This window comes from Bos indicus, chromosome 25 (genome assembly GCF_029378745.1).
Source record: "Bos indicus isolate NIAB-ARS_2022 breed Sahiwal x Tharparkar chromosome 25, NIAB-ARS_B.indTharparkar_mat_pri_1.0, whole genome shotgun sequence".
NCBI classification, from domain to species: Eukaryota; Metazoa; Chordata; class Mammalia; order Artiodactyla; family Bovidae; genus Bos; species Bos indicus.
This window is the reverse complement of record NC_091784.1, coordinates 37,102,746-37,115,473: the sequence shown is the minus strand read 5'-3', so window position 1 is coordinate 37,115,473 and position 12,728 is coordinate 37,102,746.

The following is a 12,728-nucleotide window of genomic DNA, read 5'->3' as shown; positions in this document are numbered from 1 at the left end:
TTCTTTTCTTTTTTTTTACTATAGCCTCCTATTGGGTATAAAATGGTATCTCATTGGTTTGCAGTTTTAAATTGCATTTCCCTACAGGACTGGAAAAGGTCAGTTTTCATTCCAATCCCAAAGAAAGACAATGCCAAAGAATGCTCAAACTACTGCACAATTGCACTCATCTCACACGCTAGTAAAGTAATGCTCAAAATTCTCCAAGCCAGGGTTCAGCAATACGTGAACCATGAACTTCCTGATGTTCAAGCTGGTTTTAGAAAAGACAGAGGAACCAGAGATCAAATTGCCAACATTCGCTGGATCATGGAAAAAGCAAGAGAGTTCCAGAAAAACATCTATTTCTGCTTTATTGACTATGCCAAAGCCTTTGACTGTGTGGATCACAATAAACTGTGGAAAATTCTGAAAGAGATGGGAATACCAGACCACCTGACCTGCCTCTTGAGAAATCTGTATACAGGTCAGGAAGCAACAGTTAGAACTGGACATGGAACAACAGACTGGTTCCAAATAGGAAAAGGAGTACATCAAGGCTGTATATTGTCACCCTGCTTATTTAACTTATATGCAGAGTACATCATGAGAAACGCTGGGCTGGAAGAAGCACAAGCTGGAATCAAGATTGCGGGGAGAAATATCAATAACCTCAGATATGCAGATGACACTACCCTTATGGCAGAAAGTAAAGAGGAACTCAAAAGCCTCTTGATGAAAGTGAAAGTGGAGAATGAAAAAGTTGGCTTAAAGCTCAACATTCAGAAAATGAAGATCATGGCATCTGGTCCCATCACTTCATGGGAAATAGATGGGGAAACTGTGGAAACAGTGTCAGACTTTATTTTCTGGGCTCCAAAATCACTACAGATGGTGACTGCAGCCATGAAATTAAAAGACACTTACTCCTTGGAAGGAAAGTTATGACCAACCTAGATAGCATATTCAAAAGCAGAGACATTACTTTGCCAACAAAGGTTTGTCTAGTCAAGGCTGTGTTTTTTCCTGTGGTCATGTATGGATGTGAGAGTTGGACTGTGAAGAAGTCTGAGTGCCAAAGAATTGATGCTTTTGAACTGTGGTGTTGGAGAAGACTCTTGAGAGTCCCTTGGACTGCAAGGAGATCCAACCAGTCCATTCTGAAGGAAATCAGCTCTGGGTGTTCATTGGAAGGAATGATGCTAAAGCTGAAGCTCCAGTACATTGGCCACCTGATGTGAAGAGTTGACTCATTGGAAAAGACTCTGATGCTGGGAGGGATTGGGGGCAGGAGGAGAAGGGGATGACAGAGGATGAGATGGCTGGATGGCATCACTGACTCGATGGACGTGAGTCTGAGTGAACTCCGGGAGTTGGTGATGGACAGGGAGGCCTGGCGTGCTTCGATTCATGGGGTCGCAAAGAGTCGGACAAGACAGAGTGACTGAACTGAACTGAATTGAATGACTAATGATGTTGAGCATCTTTTCATATGCTTATTGGCCATTTTTATATCTTCTCTGGAGAACTATCTTCAGATCCTTTGCCCATTTAAGAAATATTTATTTACTTATTTGACTGTGGCACATGGGATCTTCGATCTTTGTTTTGGCACGCAGGATCATTGGTTTCGAAATGCAAACTCTTAGCTTCGGAATGTGGGATCTAGTTCCCTGACCAGGGATTGAACCTCTGCATTGGGACTGCAGAGTCTTAGCCACTGGACCACCAGGGAAGTCCCCCTTTGCCCATTTTTAATTAGGTTATCTGTCTTATTAACATTGCATTGTAATAGTTCTTTATATGTTCTAGATACAACTCTTTTATCCTTTGTACAATATATGATTTGTAATAATATTCCTTCCTTCTAATCTGTGTGGTGTCTTTTTGCTTGTTGACCATGTCCTTTGAAACACAGACGTTTTTAATTTTGATGAAGTCTAATTCGTTTACTTTTTCTTTGGTTATTTATGCTTGCGGTGTCATATCTAAGAAACCTTTGCCAAATATAAGGTCACAAAGATTTATGCCTATATTTTCTTCTAAGAGTTTTATAGCTTTAGCTTTTACATTTTGGTCTTTGGATCATTTCAAATTAATTTTTGTGCTCGGTATGAATTAGGAGTCCAACTTCACTCTTTTGCATGCAGTTATTCAGTTGTCCCATTAGTGTTTGTTGAAAAGGCTATTCTTTCCCCATATAGTTTTCTTGACCCCATATGATTTTCTTGTCAAGATCAATTTACCATAAAAACAGCTGGACTTTTGATTCTATTTCATTGAACTATATGTCTAATTCTTATGTTAGTACTATATTGCATTGTTTTGGCTCTTCTGAGTTCCTTGAATTTCCATACGAATTTTATTTTATTTTACTTATTTATTTATTTATGCCTGCATCACATGGCACTCAAGATCTTAGTTTCCCGACCAGGGATAGAACTTGAAACCCCTGCATTGGAAGCTCGGAATCTTAATCACTGGACCACCAGGAAATTCCTTCCATATGAATTTTTAGAATCAGGTTGTCAAATTCTGCAAAGAAGTCACCTGGAATTTTGATAGGGGTTGTACTGATTGATAGGGGTTGTACTGATCTTCAGATGATCAATTTGGGTAGTATTGCCATCCTAATATTAAGTCTTCCATGCCTTTCTACTTATTTCATTCTTTCTAAAATTTCTTTCAGCAATGTTTTGTAAGTTTCAGAGTATATGTTTTACATTTGTTTTTTAAAAATTTATTCTGAAGTATTTTGTTATTTTTGATGCTGTTGCAAATTGAGTTATTTTCTTAATTTCACTTTCAGATTGTTCATTGCTAATGTATAGAAATACAATTGATTTCTGTTTATTGGTCTTGTGTCTTGTAACCTTGTCAAACTCATTTATTAGTTCTAATAGGTTTTTAGTGGATTCTTAAGGACTGTTGATATACAGGATCATGCCATCTGTGAAAAGAGATAGTTTTACTTCTTCCTTTCTAATCTAGATGACTTGTATTTCACTTTCTTGCCCGATAGCTCTGGATAGACCTCCAGTATAATGTTTAACAAAAGGGAGTAAGACAGGCCATCTTTGTCTTGTTCCCAACATTAATGGGAAAGCATTCAGTCTGTCACTATTAGGCATGATCCTAGCTGTAAGGTTTTTGCAGATTTCCTTTATCAGATTGGAGAAGGTCCCTTCATTCCTAGTTTGTTTAGAGTTTTTATCATGAAAGAGTGTTGGATTTTATCAAATGCTTTCTCTTCATCTATTGAGATGATCATATGGTTTGGGGGTTTTATCCTACTGATACAGTGTATTATACTAATTGGTTTTTGGATGTTAAACTGATCCAGCCTTCCACAGATAAATCCCACTTTGCCATGCTGTATAATCCTTTTTATGTGTTTCTGGATTCAGTTGCTCCTACTTTGTTGATGATTTTTGTGTCCATGTTCATATTGGTCTATAGTTTTCTTTGATGTCTTTGCCTGGTTTTATTTAAATATATATTTATGACTGCACCAGGTCTCAAGTGCGGCAGATAGCTCGTTGTTGCACACAGGCTGCTCTCTAGTCGTGGCGTTCGACCTCAGTAGTTGTCACACGCAGGCTTAGTTGCGTCCTGACATGTGGGATCTTAGTTCCCCAGCCAGGGATTGAACCCAAGTCCCCTGCATTGAAAGGTGGATTCTTAACCATTGGACTACCAGGGAAGTCCCTTTCTTGGCTTTAGTCTCAGGGTAATACTGGTCTCATGGAATGAAAGTATTCCCTCCTATTCTATTTTTTGGAAGAGCCTGTGAATAACTGGTATTGATCTTCTTTTCTGTATTGGTAGAATTCACCAGTGAGGACATACTGACCTGGGTTTCCTCTGTGTGTAGTTTGCTTTGTCTACTGAATGACAGAAAAGACAGTAACCTGTCCCCAGTCCAACCTCAGATTCTGAGTAGACTTCCAGTTCAAGACCATCTATATCCCGAGAGTATACCCACACACTCTTTTTTTCCTAAAAATTTCAAAGTTAGCCCTATTTCTTGCAAACAAAATACCAAACTACCCTAACAAACACAGTTTATTTCTAGGAGTAGAGTTATAAGCAACATAATCTCAGAAGAGGTATGGGCTCTTCTGTAGCAATACAGTGGAGAGAGAGATGGAGATGATTTCTACATCCCTATTTGGGAAGTTCGAAGTCCATGGATTAATAAAACAGTTCAGGAAGTCTTGGTATTCTGATATTATATCCATTAAAAGTAAAGCATTGATGACTTCTCTCGTGGTCCAGTAGTGAAGACTCTGAGCTCCTAATGCAGGGGGCCCAGGTTCCATCTCTGGTCAGGGAACTAGATCTCACATGCCACAATCAAAAGGTTCTGCATGCCACAACAAAGATTGAAGATCCTGAGTGCCACAAAGACTCAGTGCAAATAAAAAAAATTCTTTTTAAGATAGTAAAGCTTTGGTGGACTTTATTGCCATACCTTTAGAGCACTTTAAATCACCTAAAGTATTTTTAAAATTGTGGGTGGGACATCCCTGGTGGTACAATGGATAAGAATCCGCCTGCCAATGCTGGTGACATGCATTTGATCCCTGGTCTTGGGAGATTTCAAATGCCATGGAGCAACTGAGCCCATGCGCCACAACTACTGAGCCCACGTTCTAGGGCCCGTGAGCCAAAACTGCTGAAGCGGGTGTGCCTAGAGCCTGTGCTCCAAAGTAAGAGAGGCCACAGCAATGAGAAGCGCCCGCACTGCAAAAAGAGTAATCCCCACCCCACACAACTAGAGAAAGCCTGCTGGCACTAACGAAGACCCAGTGCAACCAAAAACTAAGAAATAAAAAGTATGGATAGCTGGGTTGCATCCATAGATTTTCTGATTTCATTGTTCTGGGGGCAGGACCAGGGCATCAGGTTTTTTCAAATCTCCCCAACTGATCCTAAAGTACACTGAAGTTTGAGAACCACTGCTTGAGAGACATTCTCAGGGAATAAAGAGTATAAAGACTGTAGGGACATTTTTCATAGCATTAGGTGATTTGAATCAGGAAGGAACAGATTTTAGTCCCAGGGTACCTGGATAGAATCCGTAACAATACTCAAGGCTACTCAGTGGCCCTGTTAACAAGGAACCATTTTATTACTAGCCAGTGATTGGAAACCATTGAAAAGTAAATTTTGGTAAATTTTTATCATATTCTCCCTAAAGCAAATATTGGTCATATTTTATTTTTTCACTTGAGTAGCAGGTTTACCAGTGCTCATTTATTTTTATGCATCATGCATACGTGTAATACGTATTCTTTGTATATTTTCAAATATGTTATCAACAAAATTTTCCTGTGAAATATTTTACATTGAAAAAAAGACACTGTAAATTGCCAAATTACAGTGTTTGCTAAGTTCACAACTGTGCTGGGTTTCTATGGTTAAAATTGAGGTCTTGATTATCAAAGGCTGAAATCCTGGCGGTTGGAATAGCCGTATCTTGAGGGGATGGAACTCCCCAGTCTCCTGGGCCCCTCCAAATAATCTCTGCTGCATTCACCACAATTGCCAAGCAAGTGTGATGAGTCACTTCTTAACGAGGAACATCTGGTCACAGGAGTTTGGAAATACTGTGAAACCAAGGATGGTGTGCAAAATCCAAGCAGAGAAAAAGAGGAATCGTAGGCAAAATGGATTGCAGATATTTTCTAGGGAGTTGTTGTAGGAGTGTCTATGTGGACTTGGATTCCATGGGTTCACAATCAAGGAAGATGGAACAAATAAAGAAGGCTAGACTCTGACTTCACTCCCTTCCTCCCTCCTGCCTCCCTTTTTTCCTCTCTGTCTCCATCTCTGTTCCCTCCTCCCCACCCCTACCCCCCTTTCCTTTCTCTTCCTGCTCACAGATTGGCTGACTATACTTTGTTGAGCTGACACTGAAGAGCCTGAGGACTCTTGGCACATCATCCTAGGTGAAAAAATACCAAGACCGAAGGAGAAGGAATGCCAGTATGTCACCAATGACCTGCTGACGGCTACATCCACCGCCTCACCAACACACACACTTCATCAGAGGACGTCTTCATCATCAGAAAAATTCACCACTGATGAAACACTACTTAGGACAGCCTCTTCGCTGGGGGATGGGCGGGGCGGGGCACTGGAAGAGCTGTCCCAGCCAGGAACCTGGAAGGAGGGTGGTTAACCAAAATGAGATAACTAATAATCACTGGGAAAGGTGGAGCCTAGGTGCTCAGACTCAAAGAGAGGCGGGTATTAAAAGCAAAGTGAACGGACTGTCCAGTCTATTCTTTGCTGAGGCCAGGCTGACTTTCTGCTGTGGCCACACTGGTTGTTAAAGGACTGAAATGCTTTCCATCAGTTTGTAAATTGCTGCCTCGAGCCCCCTAGTGCCCCGCCCCCATTTACCTGTCTCCAGGCCCTGGACCTCCTTCTGATCCCGCAACTAAATGGTTAACCCCTAGCACAGCTGTTGGCCTCCTGGAATCTGTCTCCTTGCTACAGTCAGTGTCTATTCTAATTGGCTGGTGGCCATGTGGTAACCAGCTGCTAAATATTTTGAATATCACCCCTAGCTGTGGCCACAGAAAAGCAAAAGCCAAGTAGGTGTGGTCCTTTTGGTGCAAGAAATGGCCTAAGACATGAGCTGAGGTTTTGGCTTCTGCATGAGGTGTTGGCAGGAACAGGACAGATGGGCAGGTCCCGGTTCTGCTTGATTTGTACAGCAAAATAAATCCTTAGTTTAATGAACAAAGACGTAAGTCAAGCCAGCACAGTACACAGTCACATGCCCTCTGGCAGTAACCAGCCTGAGTCAGTTATTGACCTAGAGCTTGGGAACCTTGGAGGAAGGCTGCTTCCTTGGGAACCTTGGAGGAAGGCATCATTCCATTCTCCAGGCTGGCTGGGACCAAAGGTTGACAGGACTTGAAAAATAATGGAGGGTTATCTCAAGCTTAATTATGTATGTACTTGGTATATGATTAAAAAAATATTTTATCTCTTTATTCATACCAGCAGAAGGTATTTATCTTCTGGTGGCAGGTATAGCAGGGTATCTTCACAGACACCTCGTCCACTTTACCAAAAGACGTCCAGGACTGTCTGAAAGTTCTGCATCCCAGGAAACCCCTGGGTCCCTGGCCAACAGGGATGCTTGGTTACTCTAATTTATTCCTTCATGAATGTCACCTTAATCTGCTGCATTGATGATACAGGATCATCCTGATTTGCATTGGACATTAGGAAGTAGCAAGTATCCTTTTTTAGTGGGGCTGCGGTTCACAGCTTGTAGGTATTTTAGTTCCTCCACCAGGGGTTGAACCTGCATCCTCATGCAATGAAAGTGCAGAGTCCTAACCACTGGACCACCAAGGAATTCCCAAATAGGAAGTACCTTCGTCCTGTTGCTGAGACATGACTGTAATGGGGTGTGAGGGGAATTTTGCAGAAATAAAAGGACCTGCCACATCAGTGAAGTCTTAGGAGGTCATAAAGTATAATGGAATTGCTCCTTCAAAATGGAGTGGAGCAAGACAGCAGGAGTTTTGGAAGCAACACGTATCTCTATTTTCTTTTTTTTTAATGTTCCCATATGCCCCACAGCATGTGGGATCATAGTTTCTCCAACAGGGATCAAACCCATGCCCCCTACACTGGAAGCACCGAGTCTTAACCACTGGACTGCCAGGGAAGTCCCTCATAGCTCTATTTTAGCAGGACTTTTTTCACTGCAAGAAATAGAAGTTCACTCAACAAAGCTCAAATAAGGGAAACAGATTGATGAGAGAGACGAACTCTCCCAGATCTGAGGCTCTAATGGGATCAGGCTTCATGTAAATGGGAGCCTGAGGAAGTCGGGAGTCTGGGAGAACTCTGGGAAGAGGGATCCGTGGATGTTCTTCTATCCCAGGTTCTGAGTGTGGCTCAGCCACTGTCTACCTTCCTGTCAGTGTTTGTCTCCTACTGTCTGATGCCACATTTCTCACCTGAAGAGCCCAGGAAAGAGAATCTAACTACCTATTCTTTAAAAAATTCATGTTTTAATGTTTAATGAAGTTTGGCATGTAAATAGCGAGAAACTTCCAAAGGCTTGTTAGTAAAAAATGGAAGATCCCTTTCAACCCTTCTTCATCTCCAGCTCTTTCAGAAGTAAGCTCCTTTTTCAGTTCTTATAGCTGATTATTTTGGCATTTGATATTTATCTCCATATTTTCAAATAATATGGATATATTTTTAATTTTTGATTTTTCTAGTTTTAACCATTATTTGTTGACTTACCAGCATTAGACAATGAGATCTAGCTCTCTTCCATTATCCAGTCTCTCTCTCTCTCACACACACACACACTCATACACACACACTATGTCACCATCCTCCAAATACACATTTGTGATTTTAGTCAGAAAGATATTTGAGGTTATATTTATTTTTAATTTTATTTCTCATCTTGGCTGTGTTGGATCTTCGTTGCTTTGAGGGCTTTCTTCGGTTGTGGCAAGTGGGGCTACTCTCGAGTTGAGGTGTGTGGGCTCCTCTTACTTCTCTTGCTGTGGAGCACAAGCTCTCGGGCATGCGGGCTTCCGCAGTTGCAGCTCCGGGCTCTGGAGCACTGGCTCAGCACTTGTGGAACACAGGCTTAGTTGCTCTGAAGCACGTGGGACCTTCCCAGACTAGGGATCAAACCTGTGTCTCCTGCACTGACAGGCAGATTGTTTTCCACTGAGCCACCAGGGAAGCCTAGGATTATAATTTTATAACTATGTAAATGCTATTCACGATTGAACCCTATGTTATGACATTATTACTTTTCCACATGCTTTCCTTGGAGTTAATAATTACTTTTGAGTTAATAATTCCTTTGTCTTTTCATTTGCCTAGTTTTCTAGGTATTTATTCCTAACTGAACCTCTGATATATAAATGTCTTCTCATTATATTCAAACATATGGAGTAGACTCTCATAGAAGTAAAGGTATATTGCTGTGCCTGTCAGGTGAAAGTAAATTACGAAGTCTTCTGTCAGTGTCATCTTCTTAAAGAAATCCCTCCTGGAACCTTCTGACCTTCTCTACTCTGGGCTGGCTACCATCTAGGACTGTAACTCAGCTGTCATCCTTTAAGCAACACCAGGGACTCCCTGGTATTAGATATCCTTTTCATGGATCTCAAGTCTTCCTCTTTCTTGCCTTATGCCTTCACTTTAGGTAGTACAGACCTGCAACAGAACACATGGGTACATATGGCCAACTATATTGTGCCATTTATATAAGGAACTTGAGCATCATTGATTTTTGGTAGGAAGGGTTCTGGAATGAATCCCCTGCAGACACTGAGGGACAGCTGTACCCTCTGCCAGGAGCTTCAGGAAAACAATGCTCGAATAATGTTCAAGACTGTGTAACCGGGACTGCTACTTATTCCACACACCTGTCTCCTGTTTTTCCATAGTAATAAAGTGTTTAGCTGGGCACAAGATCATCCAAAATCAAGTCTTTATTTCTACATTTTCCAGGTGAACAAATTCTGACTAGTGCGATGTAAGCAAAAGTGTTACTTGGCAGCTTCTGAGAAATTCCTAAAGATGTAGCTGTCAAATGCCCTTTGCTCCTTCTTCATCATCCCTTCCTCCATCTGTCAGGTGGCTGGGACGCAGATGCTACCATCCTGAACCATGAGGATGAAGCCCACATCTGGCCATGGCCGAGTGAGGACTGGAATGAACCTGAGATGCTGAGCGTTCCATGGAACAGAGCCACTCTAGTGACCTGGACTTTCATGTGAGAAAGAAAATTGTAACTACTGTTTTGGGTTTCTGTCACTTGCATCTGAACCTGGAATTAATGAATATGCCTTTATTCTAGAGTAATTCATAATTGCAGGTTAGCTGTGTATGGAATTGCAGGTTGGAAATTATATTCCAGCAGAATTTTTAATGCTTTTCTCCTTCACCTTCTAGCTTCCAGAGTTGTTATTATAAATTCTAATTTGGACCATTTGCTTATATCCTTAGAAATATATATGTATTAAATACATATGTTTAATCTCCAGTATTTTAAATTTTATAAGGATGTGCCTTGGTGAGGTTCTTGGTTTTTCTCAATTGTGTTGGGATATTTGATAGGCCCTTTATATCTAGAAATTCATGCCCTTCTATTCTGGGAAATTTCTTTTTTATATATATATATATATTTTATTTTATTTAATTTTTAAACTTTACATAATTGTATTAGTTTTGCCAAATATCAAAACGAATCCACCCCAGGTATACATGTGTTCCCCATCCTGAACCCTCCTCCCTCCTCCCTCCCCATACCATCCCTTTATTCTGGGAAATTTCTTAAAATTTTTCAGTTATACTTTTCCCTCATTTTTTTTCTTCTCATATTTTTTCATATTTTTAATTTCTAACATCTCTTTCTTGTTCTCTGACTATACTTTTTAAAAAGGCACCCTATTTTTGCTTAATCAGGGTAGTACCTTCTCTTATCAAGGGATATTAATTATGGTGGGTTTTTTTTTTAATCTTCTCTCTACATTGTATCTGTTTCTTTCAAGTTGCTTATTTCTGTTTTTGGTTTGGTTTTTCGATCGTCGGATTCTGGTTTTGTATCTATGCCTTTTGTATAAAAGATTCCCCTCAGAAATACTGGTAGTCCTTAGCAGGGCACTGCAGCGAGTACTAGAAGATGCCTGGCAGCTCTGCGTGACTGGTTGGAGCTTTATGCCTGCAAGGTTCATTGTAGGGTGATCCGGCAGAGCCATTTCCGTGGAGGAACTCCAAAGTTAGTGTCTTTAAGTCAGTTCTCTGGGGCTAGTCATATTTCAGAAAACACTTCTAAGGTATTAGAAGGCTAGGTGTGGGGGTAGGGTTGGTGTCTCGACATCTTACACCAGCTTCTTTGTTGCTGCTGTTGTTGTACATTCGCTAAGTCCTGCCTGAATCTTTGCAACCTCATGGACTGCAGCATGCCAGACTCCCATGTCCTTCACTCTTTCCTAGAGTTTGCTCAAATTCATGTCTCACTTTCCTTAAATCCCTGTATTTTCAATAAAGTACCCTAATCCTCAACTAGGCTTGTATCCCATAGTCCAGAAAACTTCTGTTTTACATTTTCTAAGAATAAACCTCCAATGTTCTTTCCAAGTGGAGAAGGGGCAGTCATCCACCTGTGGGCCCTAAATAGGAAGAGAATTTAGGGAATTTAGAGAATTTAGATCAAATATCTTTTTTAAAAATTGAGATGAGAGACTTCCCTGGTGGTCCAGTGGCTAAGACTCTCTACTCCCAATACAGGGGGCCTGGGTTCAATTCCTGGTCAGGGAACTAGATTCCCACATGCCACAACTAAGACCTGGCACTATAAAATTAATTAAATAAATAAAATCAAGGTGATATTCAAATAACATATAACTATTCATTATAAAGCATACAACTCAGGGGCATTTAGCACATTCACAGTGTCTATTTCGTTCTAAAGCATTTTCATTTCCCCTAAAGAAAGCCTCATAGGCAGTCACTCTTCAGTCCCCTCTCCCTCAAACCCAGGCAACTACCAACATACTTTCTGTCTCTATGGATTTATAAGGATTTATCTATTCTGATATATTTCATGTAAATGTAATCATACAACTTGGACCTTTCTGCATCTGAATTCTTTTACTTCAGCGTAACGTTTTTGAGATTCCTCTGCGTTGTTGCAGCATGTTTCAGCACTTCACTCCTTTTTATGGCTGAGCAATATTCCACTGTGTGTCTGTTCCACAATTCCTTTATCCATTCACCCAGTTGTTTCCGCCTTTCGGCTGTTGTGAACAGTGCTGCTATGAACACTGGAGTAAAAGTATTTGTTTGAGTGTGGACTTCCCTGGTAGCTCAGTGGTAAAGAATCCACCTGCCAATACAGGAGACATGGGTTTGATCCCTGGGTCGGGACGATCCACTGGAGAAGGAAATGGCAACCTACTCCAGCATTTTTGCCTGGGAAATCCCATGGACAGCAAAACCGAGAGAGATACAGTCCACGGGGGCGCAAAAGAGTCAGACATGATTTAGCAACTAAACAACAATAACAATTTGAGTACCTGTTTTCAATCATTTTAGGTATATACAGGCATACCTCATTTTACTGCACAATACTACTTTTTGTTTTAGAAATTGAAAGTTTGTTTAACCCTGCATTGAGCAAGTCTGCCTGTGTCATTTTTTTTCAACAGCATTTGCTCACTCCACATCTCCATGTCACAACTTAGTAATTCTCAAAATATGTTAAGCTTTATTATTATTATTATATTGATCTATGATCAGTGATCTTTGATGTTACTATTGTAATTGTTTTAGGGCACTACAAACTGCACTCATAGAAGACAACAAACTTAAGCAATGAATGTATGTGTTCTGACTTCTCCATCAACTGGCTATTCCCTCACCTTTCTTCCTCTTTTCGGGCCCCTCTATTCCCTAAAACAACAATATTGAAATTAGGCCAATTAATAACCCTACAATGGCCTCTCAGTGTTCAAGTGAAAGAAAGAGTCACATGTCTCTCACTTTAAATCAAAAGCTAAAAAAGATTAAGCTTAATGAGGAAGGCATGCTGAAAGCCAAGACAGACTAAAAGCTAAGTCTCTTGCATCAAACAGCCAAGTTGTAAATGCAAAGGAAAAGTCCTTGAAGGAAATTAAAAGTGCTAGTTCAGTGAACACACAAATGATAAGAAAGCAAAACAACCTTATTTCTGATACGGA